Here is a 10,193-nt window from a genome sequence, read left to right on the forward strand (position 1 = left end):
GGGAGACAAGCCGAGCCCGCGGCAGCCCTCGCCACTGCTCGATTAAGCTAACAACGGACGTCGTCCGGCGTCCCCGGGCCAGTCTGGAGCGGACCCTGTTCAGCAGAGCAGCTCTGCCGATGCTTACCGCCGCCTCAGCAGCAGGCTCCCTGCTCTTGGCCCTTTTCGGCCCCATGGCGGCTGCGAGACCGGCCCAGAAGAGGTGAAAGGAAAGAAAAGGTTGAAACGAGAGAAGCGAGGAGGGCCAGAGGAAGAAGGAAATTCAGCTAAGAAAGGAAAGGAAAGAAAAGGCAGTCTCCTTCCAGGCCTTACGCGAGACTCCAAAAACACGACCACGCCTTGCTGGTTCTCGCCGCCGGGAAGGGCGCGGACCGGAGAAGGCGTCTAGATATACCCAGGCTCCTCCCGCCTTTTTCGGTGGGAGCCAATCATTGCACCCGGTTCTGCAGCTAGCCGCCAGGCCATGCATGCCCCTTATCTTGCTGCGTTGCTCACCACGGCAGCAATGGCTGCCCCTGGTTATTCAGGTGCATCTTATTTTTTGACGTAGAGGCTCATGATCTGGTAGGATTGCCAGGTTCTTCCTGGCCGCTGGTGGGGACAGGGGGCAGGGTTGTCATACTCAGGTTGAGAAACCCCTGTAGATTTGGGGGTGGAGCCTCGGGAGGACAAAGGGCACACTGGGGCACACTGCTATGGGGCCCAACCCCCAAAGCATGCATTTTCTTTAGGGGAACTGATTGGTGTTTGGAATATGCTGCCACAGGAGGTGGTGATGGCCACTAACCTGGATAGCTTTAAAAGGGGCTTGGACAGATTTATGGATGTGAAGTCGATTTATGGCTACCAATCTTGATCCTCTTTGATCTGAGATTGCAAATGCCTTAACAGTCCAGGTGCTTGGGAGCAACAGCCGCAGCAGGCCCTTGCTTTCACATCCTGCCTGTGAGCTCCCAAAGGTACCTGGTGGGCCACTGCGAGTAGCAGAGAGCTGGACTAGATGGACTCCGGTCTGATCCAGCTGGCTTGTTCTTATGTTCTTATGTCTGTTGTTTGGAGACGTGCTGGAATTCCAGGATATTCCCAAGTTCCACCTGGAGGCTGACAACCAATGGATCTCCATTTTGTTGGTGGTTTGCTACAAGTTACCACAGCGGTAGTTTGCTTATTACAGTTTTTTTAAAATCCTTCACTCTCAGACTTTATTGATTCACAAGGCTGCTTCCAATTATAAAGTATAAAAATACAACAAAACCACTGAAACATAATAATTTATTACGATGAACAACCCAGACTATAGAATTTGTAATTTTAAATGTCTGCTCATGACAATAACTACGCATTCAGACCTCCTGGCCAAGCCCTTGTTGCTCCCACTATTGATCGATAGAACAGCACAAATAAAATGGGGGGGGGGGTAGAATCAGTGTCACACCAATGCTGCAATGTCAGATCCAATGCGAACCTATAAATGATGTCATTGTACTTTCATGACACTCTTAAGATTCACTGAAAACTCTTATGCTTTTACCATAGAGTTTCAGGTGAATCCTAGAGCACCATGCTGGTGCAGTGATGTCACTTCCAGGCTTGGGCTGGAAATGATGCTGTGGTGTCAATGTGATGCTGTTTATTGCAATGCTCCCCCCCACCTCATCCCCAAGGAGTTGCCTGTGTGAATCTCTGCCTCTAGGGTGTTCCACAAGTTGGGTCCCCTGCAAAAAAAGACAGTCTGCCTTGCGGCCATCCCCATACATCTAAAAATAAATGCATGTGGAGAATGACCTGTGTGGCAGATCTTAATTGCCATTCAGGAATATATGGGACAAAGTAATTCATTAGGTAACCTAGTGCCAGACTTTTTAGGGCTGTCAGAGAACCTCAGATTGGGCATGGAAGCATACTGACAGCCACAGAAGAAATCTCTAGATTGGCATGATGTGTTCTCTGTAGCTACTCACTCAACAGACATGCGTTGCATCAACTGCTTTTGTATTGTGCATGACAAACATACATAAAGTGCATAAACAGTGAAATTTAGTGCAGAACAAACTGTGAAACATTCATTAATCATATTACGATACAGCTTACAATAACCCAGGTAGCAGCATTCACTGGTCGTGTCTCCAATTTGTCTCAATCAAGTCCTCTTATGTTGGTTACCATGGACCTCTGTCTCCGTAACTTCCAAAGGGATGCAAATTACTGTTCTCAAAGATGGCACATCCACTTCAGTGTGCTGCGTTTCAAATATATCAAGTCCATATATTGTTATTCTGAGTCAATTTACGTTTGGATTGGTAATGGAACCGGTCTACACCTGATCCAGATATTGAGAATGAACGGATTGCACTATTATAGCCGTTTTCGAAAAATTCTTCTTCAGATCACACTCTAACTTCATCAATCATATTAGGGATAATTCTTCAAAGTGATATTTATTATCTTCAAAGTGATCCATTTATTTTCCCTTTTCTGTAGCTACCCCAACTAGTAATCTGGATGCAGCATTTTGTACTAGCTGAAGCTTCTGAATTGTTTTCATGGTCATCCTCATGTTTTGCGATAATCTGGTCTGAATGTGAGCAGAGTGTGAATGACCATGGCCAGATTGTGTCTGCTGAGGAAAAGCCACGGCTGAGCTGCACCACAGTGAACTAGCCAAGAAACTACATGTCACTGAGCAGACGTGCATTCCCATCTGTAACTCAGGATCTAAAAGTATCTCTGGCTGTTTCCGCATGGCAAAATTATACCTTTGTGCTATTGGTTTTTTTTTAACCTGGGTCTTTTTTTATCCCGGGGTGTCCATTTGCACGGCTGCCCATTTTTTTTAAGGAATCCAGTTAAGACAGTGAGGAAATACTCCAGCTTGTTTTGCAAGGACATGGGACTTTTGTATTTACTTTGGAAGCATATCTGAGTATGCCTGATGTCCCCCCATTGTGATTGGATGTTGTTTTTGAGTGGCAGCTTGAATGAACATCAGGTGGGGAGATCAGGCGGCAGGGTGGGAAAAATAAACCGGTCCTGCTACCAATTGGTTTTTGCATGGTAGCAGGCTGTAGCAGTCTCACCCCGGGTTGTTTTTTTTTAAAAAAAGAACCTCCTATTTGATGGTTTTTGAATACCCTGGGAAATATTGCAGGGCAAACCTGCTTTAGGACCGGGAACCGTGTGGAATTCTTGGCTGCACAGGGATATTTTTCTTGCTCAACCCAGGATATTTTGACTGTGTAGAAATGACCTCTGAGTCTTGTATCTGACCCTACCATTAGTTAAAGTGAGGCAGCCCAACTCCACATCAGATTTAGAGTACCGTTAAAATAGTCAATCATTTGGTAGATAATCATGCTTTTAATGACCACCAGATGCCATTTGGATTTTCTGCCTCTGGAAGCAAATGTTATGCTGCTGGTGAGTTATCATTCAGTTACAGAAGCCAGCTGTACAGTGGCTAAACTGCCTTGCAGTAAGTTAACCCCAGTCCTTGTCATCTAATGCCACACTGTGCCATAGCATAGCCTCCTGAGCCACCGTTAACCTACCTTTAATAATGACGGCAGATATTTCGCAACATTATGAAGTTCGGCAGCTGAATGGTTCATCTTACTTATTAGCTAGCCCAATTTCTACCAGCTGATGGGACTGAGCCATAAATATTTATTAATTTAAAAATTCATCTGTTACCTTCTTGAATTGCCTAAAGATAGACTCAAATGCATATTGAAACCCAGTATTTTACCACACTCTAAAAACCAGGATGAGACTACCAGACGAAGGGTTGGAGCTATGCAGATGGGAGAAGCAGTGATTCTTACTCAGTGCAGTTAACCTTTTCCACCAGGGTGACTATAAGTGCAAACTGTTGTACTTTCCCCATGCCTGCTTTGCTCTTTAGAAAGTGAGTTGCTGCCAACATGCTTTGCCTTATGTATGAGGTATAGATATAGAGATATAGATGTATACAAACTAAGTCTCTATAGTAGAAGGAAGAAGGCATATCTTTGCAAGGGAAGAGGCTACAGACTCGGGCCCTTCCCGCACACGCAAAATAATGCGTTTTCAAACCACTTTCACAACTCTTTGCAAGTGGATGTGGCCATTCCGCACAGCTTCAAAGAGCACTGAAAGCAGTTTGAAAGGGCATTATTCTGCATGTGCGGAAGGAGCCTCTGTTTTTTAAAAAATGAAACTGGGAATTCAGAGAACTCACTAAGCCTATTGTTATATGCTCCAGTGATATGTAATTGTTTAAGTGATACTTTTTTAAAAAGTTTGTGTGTGTTGTGATGCCACTGATGTTACCATTGAAGACACCAGCAGCTGACAAACCTCTTTACACGTGTAGAAGAAAATAAACTGACTTGACAACTGTGAAAATGCAGAGAAGGCAGACGTGTGGAAGAACTTTGCCCAAACAGATTCCAGTGCTTGTAGATCAGCTGTAAAGAAAATCAGGTATAACTTGTTAGAAAAAGCCTCTACTGGTAGATTTTGGGAAGTTTATGATACAAATGTATAATTTACCAGCGTATTTCTCAGTTTTATTCCTGACTATTAAAGTCAAGAGTCTGAATGTAGGGGATAGTTTCACTGTCGACTTCATAAACAAAAAAGTTCTCCCTGTACAAGCTCAGCAAGATTGTATTTTAGTGGAAGAAATGAACTAATAACGAGTAGAGCAAACCAAGATGTGCAGTTCTTGCTGACTCCACTGCCTATGTCCCATTGTTCCAGTCCATTGCAGTTTAGATAACCCAAAATCACCTGTTGTTTTAACCTCTCACTTATAAACATTTGTTGGGGACATTTTAATTCTGTATGTTTTCCCCCCTCCATTTGGTTTTGGGGATGTTTTATGCTCATTTTTGCATTTTTGCTTTGTTCTTTTTCCAAGCAACTTTTTTTGATCTATTTCTGAGCCAGCCTCTCTTGAGCGTATGATCATGTTGAAACAGTCTTTATTTCTCTACCCTATAACATATCTGGCTCTTATTCATATTCCCCTGTAGTTGCCCAACTCCTCTTCAGTCATTTTCTCCTCTTCGGGCCTTTCCCCACTTACCTTAAGCCCCGCGCTACTTGAGGAGAGTAGCGCGGGGTCCCCCGGCACTCCCCACGAGAGGGGCGGCGACAGTGCAGCTGCCCCGACGCTGCTGCTATCGCACCCCCTCAATGCGAGACATCCCTGCTGCTCTTTCAAAGGGCGCTTTTTGATGACCCCGCGCAGGTCATGGGGATGCCCGGGCGCACGCCAGGGATGTTGCGCGCTGGGAATTGTGGGCAGCAACCCTCGGAAAAAGGTAAGTGGGGAAAGGGCCTTCGTCGTCCTCCATTTTTGAAATGAATTTTAAAAATTCTCTATGGCATTACCGATTTAACATAAGGGCACAGACACAAGCCAGTCTGATTTCTGCTCTGTCAGTTTCATTCCAAATGAGAGATATCAAGTTAAGGTGAAAATACAATTTGTTAGGTGTGAGTGACATTGGCAGTAGAGTTGATTCTGAATGAGGACATCATCAAGGGACTACTTGCACCATAGTTACTGCACCATAGTTACTGCAACAGTCCTTTTCAATTTTCTCCTGCAAAAGCACCTTCCATTGTCACTTACTCCTAACTGCAGACACAAGATATCTTCATCTTAATGCGACATCCAGAATGAAATTGACAAAGTGAATACAATTGGCCTGGCTTTGTGTCTGTGCCCTTACTTTAACCACTAAGGCAGTAGAGAAAAAATATTTTTAAATCCTTTTGAAAATGGAGGATGAGGGGGAGGAAAAAATGGCTGAAGGGGAGGTTTGTTCTTCCGTGTCCTGGATGACAACCGACCACCATCAGGAATAATATGTTTTCAGCAATAGCATGCGGAAAAAATGCAACTGAAGATACAAGTCAAAAAATGATGAGTGGAATGGAGGGGTGTGGAGTTTCACAGAAAATATTTCCTAGACACGAGGTTTGACCCTGGGAAAATCTGTGGTTAGCTGTTCATGCATCCTTTTAAGTCCAATGAAGTCAACAGGCATAGGAAGGTGTATCTTTGCTTGCCACTGTTAAAGCCCTAAATCAGGAGTCCCCAGCATGGTCCTTGTGGGCTCAGTGACATCTACCAACACCTTTTCTAGTACCCACTAAGTGTTTTGAGAAAGTGAGTGGGGCCACGTGGGGCTTTCTCTAGCAAGGCTTCTTACGGACCACTGGAGATATGAATAAGGGGTGTGTGGTTTGGCAAAGTCGAACAGAAAGAAAATGGTGGCCATGTGGAAGGGTCAAACGGGAGAGTCCCTGAATCATTCTGCATTTTCAGCATGATTCTGTCTGCTGCTCAGCCTGCCACTATTTTAGTTAAGAAGACTGGGGGGGGGGGAACCCCTCTCCCCCTCCCATCTCACTTATCTACCTGCTAGGGAGGCCTGTGGAGAACTTCTCTGCCACTGCCAGGTCCAGAGTCTACATGGGGCTCAGAGATAGCATGTAATTGTGTGCAGGCCATCTCCATGATCCACATGGGGCTTCAGGCTTCACATGGACCAGTAAGTGGTTCAGAAATACAAGCTGGGCTTGGCCCAGCCAAGATCAACATGCTGCTGTATGCAGGCCTCCCACTGGCTCCGGGCACCACTGCTGCTGCCACCTCCACATTCCATGTGGCAGCTCTGTATCGGTTGGAGACAGTACTGGAGTCCACATAAGTGGGGAGAGACAAGGAGAAGGAAATGGGGGGTGAGTAGTAAAGTTCAGATTTGGGTCTCATTGACCCAGTCTGGGGGTGGGGTGAAGGATTTGGATATTCCCATCATGGAGGTTCTGGGATAACCAGGTTTACTGAAAAAAATTCAGGTCGATTAGACCCAAATCCAAATTTTACCCCCCAATTTTTTTGCACACACCTAATATGAATGGCTGCACAGAGTTTTAAAAATGTTGCTTCAGCAGCAGCTGCCACCACTAGGCACCCTCAGCAGCTGCCACCCTCCCCTTCCCTCCCTTGCATGCCACCCCTCCCTTCCCTTCCCCTCTGTCCGCTAGGGTGGGTGGGCCATGTCCAGATGCCGGGCCCCCTCCCCTCCCCTTCCCTCCCTTGCATGCTATCCCTCACTCCCTCCCCTCCCTTGCATGCCACCCCTCCCTTCCCTTCCCCTCCCTGTGTGACTGAATGTATGCTGTGGCAGCCATTTTGTGGATACACCTACTATGCTGTATCAGAAGTCCAGGTGTGCTTGCAAACTCAGAATGGTTTGGAATCCTTGGCTAAATGGCCTCAGTCTTGGGTAGAACAAGAAGAGGAAGAAGAAGAAGAAGACGAAGACGAAGACGAAGAAGAAGGCGGCGTGGCGGCGGCGGCGGCTGACGGCGGCAGCGGCGGCGGCGGCGGCAGCGGCGAGCGGCAGCGGCGGCAGCGAAGAGCGAGCGGCGGCGAGGAGGCGAGAGCGAAGAAGAAGAAGAAGACGAAGACGAAGACGAAGATGAAGATGAAGAAGAATCAAACCCCGTTCTTCAGATTAGAGTCCACCAGCTCTTAATCACTACACCATATCTCCACCCATCTGAGCCATTCTATCCTTTTGGATCTGCTGTTATATCACTTTGCAAAGTAAATTCATTTAAGTGCAGGGCTTTCTCAGTGATGGCACCATATCTTTGGAACCAACTGCTCCAAGGGAATTGCCAAACCATCTTTTAAAAATTATGCACAGAGTTGTAACTTGTTTTCCTTACTTAAAGCTAAGTTGAACGCCTGACACTTCCTGGTGCCTTTACTGTTTTGAAACTGATTGTTTCGGAGGTGCTCTCGTTTTTGATTTGATTAATGGGATGCTTTTTCAGTAATTTCAGAAAACTAATTTGAAAATATAAATATGCAACAGTAATTTGGCTGTGCCAAACATGCAAGTAATGTGGTTGGGCTAGACATCTTGCCTTGTTGCATCTTATGGAGGAATAGAGCCATAAGAAGATCAGCTATGTTGTGAGCATGTAGGCAAGTAGCAACCAGGCTCCACCTGGACTGCGTTATAGTTCAGAAATCCATGTAAGAAGATCACAAATTATCATGCCCTGATTCAACCATTTTTTTGGTATATTTTGTATATTTGGCATCACCAAAAATTAGCTCACAGAAGAAATGAACATTGATAATGGGGAACATAAAAAGTATTCCTGCTATTTGAGATTAAATATACATCAAATCTACCTGGTATTTCTTGTAGTGGTGTGCTAAATATTTTGGGGAACTTACATATAACAATTGTCTCGGGGTAGGGCACAACCCTCAGCCAAATTGGACCCTTCTATACTTTGACTCCAGTCGACTGGCACATAATAAGCGAAGAATCATGTTAGGACCAAGAGCCAGACCACATGATGGTGACCGTAATAATGCTATAAGCTGATGATATTTTTTGTGTATAGACTTATACCATGGATTTCTGTACACATTTGTTTTTCTTTTTTGTTTATTGTTCTTTCTTCTTCTTCTTCTTCTTCTTCTCTTCTCTTTTTTGCTGGCCTAATGGCCGTAATAATAAAACTGAATAAAACTGACTTCAGTGGACTTAGAAGGGTGTAGGATTGCACTGGAAGTGTTCTTTAAGAATACCCAATCGGAAATAAGTCTCATTGACTTCATCGTGTGTACTTGCGACCCCAGGGACAACGGAGGGAGGGAGGGTGTGGGGAGGACAGACCACAGACACCTCATTGACAGGAAATTAGTACAGCAAATTGAGTATGATTGCAGGAGCATTCAGTAAAAGCTGTGGCTTAATTTTCCTCCAACAAGATGTCAGTGGTCCATACTCCCTGTTCCTCACTTGCTCCCAAGACCACCGAGTGCAAAAGCAGCCCAAATAGAGTCTGGTGCTATCTCTTTTGGGTAAACATTTCCAGGATCAGCCATGTATATTAAATTGCAGTTCTGATGTCTGTGGGATATACTAAACATCCATTCTCTGTGACTGCAATAGAAGGCCCATTTTATGAGCAACGCTAAGACTACATTAGGGAAATTTAATTTAGTCACCTCTAGGTAACAAATGCAAACTGAAACAAGGTGGGAGTGGAAAATGCACACACATACATACACACATATATATTCTCCAGGGAGCAACACACAAATCTCATCTTGCCAGTCTGAACTGTACACTGGAAAATAAGGTAAATGTTTTATTTTTCAAAGTTGACCTGGTAGGTTACTGTTGCTTTTGTTGATGGGAATGTGTCTATTGTTGTTTCCAGTTTAGGCTTATAATCTGAGCTGCCAAATTAGCGAAGCTATGCTCATTTGGTTGAGTTAGATTTGTTTGTATATGCTAAGTATTGCTATTGTTTTTTTACACATCCCTTTTGAATGGGAGTTGGAAATGTTTTGTCACTTGAGCATATAGACTTTTTAGTATGTAGCATCAAAATCCTCCTTTAAATAGAGTTGGGAGTCCGGATGTTCCCTTTTGCTGGCATGCTTGTTCCCTATTCCTTGCTATGATATGGTATTTGAGCCCCAGTTAAGCGGGCTATTTCATCAGTACAACAGGGTGAACCTACTGCTACTATCCACCAGGGGCCAGACCTTAGTAGTCCATCAGCCCCTATTAGTCTCATACCCAATGGAAATAAAGCTCAACAAATATTGCAAGAGACAGACGTGGAGAAGAAAAGCAGAGCTCCATTTTTCACTATTTAGTTGAGAATGGAAACTTTTTCACCAGTCTCTGTTAGTGAGATCATGATGCTAATTTATTTGAAAAGTTCCTCTGAAAATTAGTGGGGCATAGAGATGTGTGCCCAGATGGACTTAGTTTTAAATCACAGAGGTGGGAACCAGCAGGTTCTTGAGAGTAGATTACTAATTATTTGTGTGTGCCGAGAGGGGGTTACTAATTGGTGACTTTGCCACGTTTTTGCCTTAGTTACGCCCCTCCTCTCAGCAGTAGCGCACAGAACTTAAAGCAGTCTAGCTGGAGGTGCACCAGCGTGCGTAGCAGCCTGCGCCTGCGTGCATTTGTTTCCCGCCCAAGGACCGGCGCAGCAGCTGCGTCCTTGCCACAGCCCCGCCCAGGAATGCCCCGCCCCTGGAATGCCCGGCCACACCCCCATCATGCCCCGCCCAGCCCCATTGGCGCTATGCCACTGTTTGAATCCCACCACCATGGGAACCTGTTACTAAAATTTTTGGATCCCAC

The sequence above is a fragment of the Sphaerodactylus townsendi genome, linkage group LG09, assembly GCF_021028975.2.
Source record: "Sphaerodactylus townsendi isolate TG3544 linkage group LG09, MPM_Stown_v2.3, whole genome shotgun sequence".
NCBI classification, from domain to species: domain Eukaryota; kingdom Metazoa; phylum Chordata; class Lepidosauria; order Squamata; family Sphaerodactylidae; genus Sphaerodactylus; species Sphaerodactylus townsendi.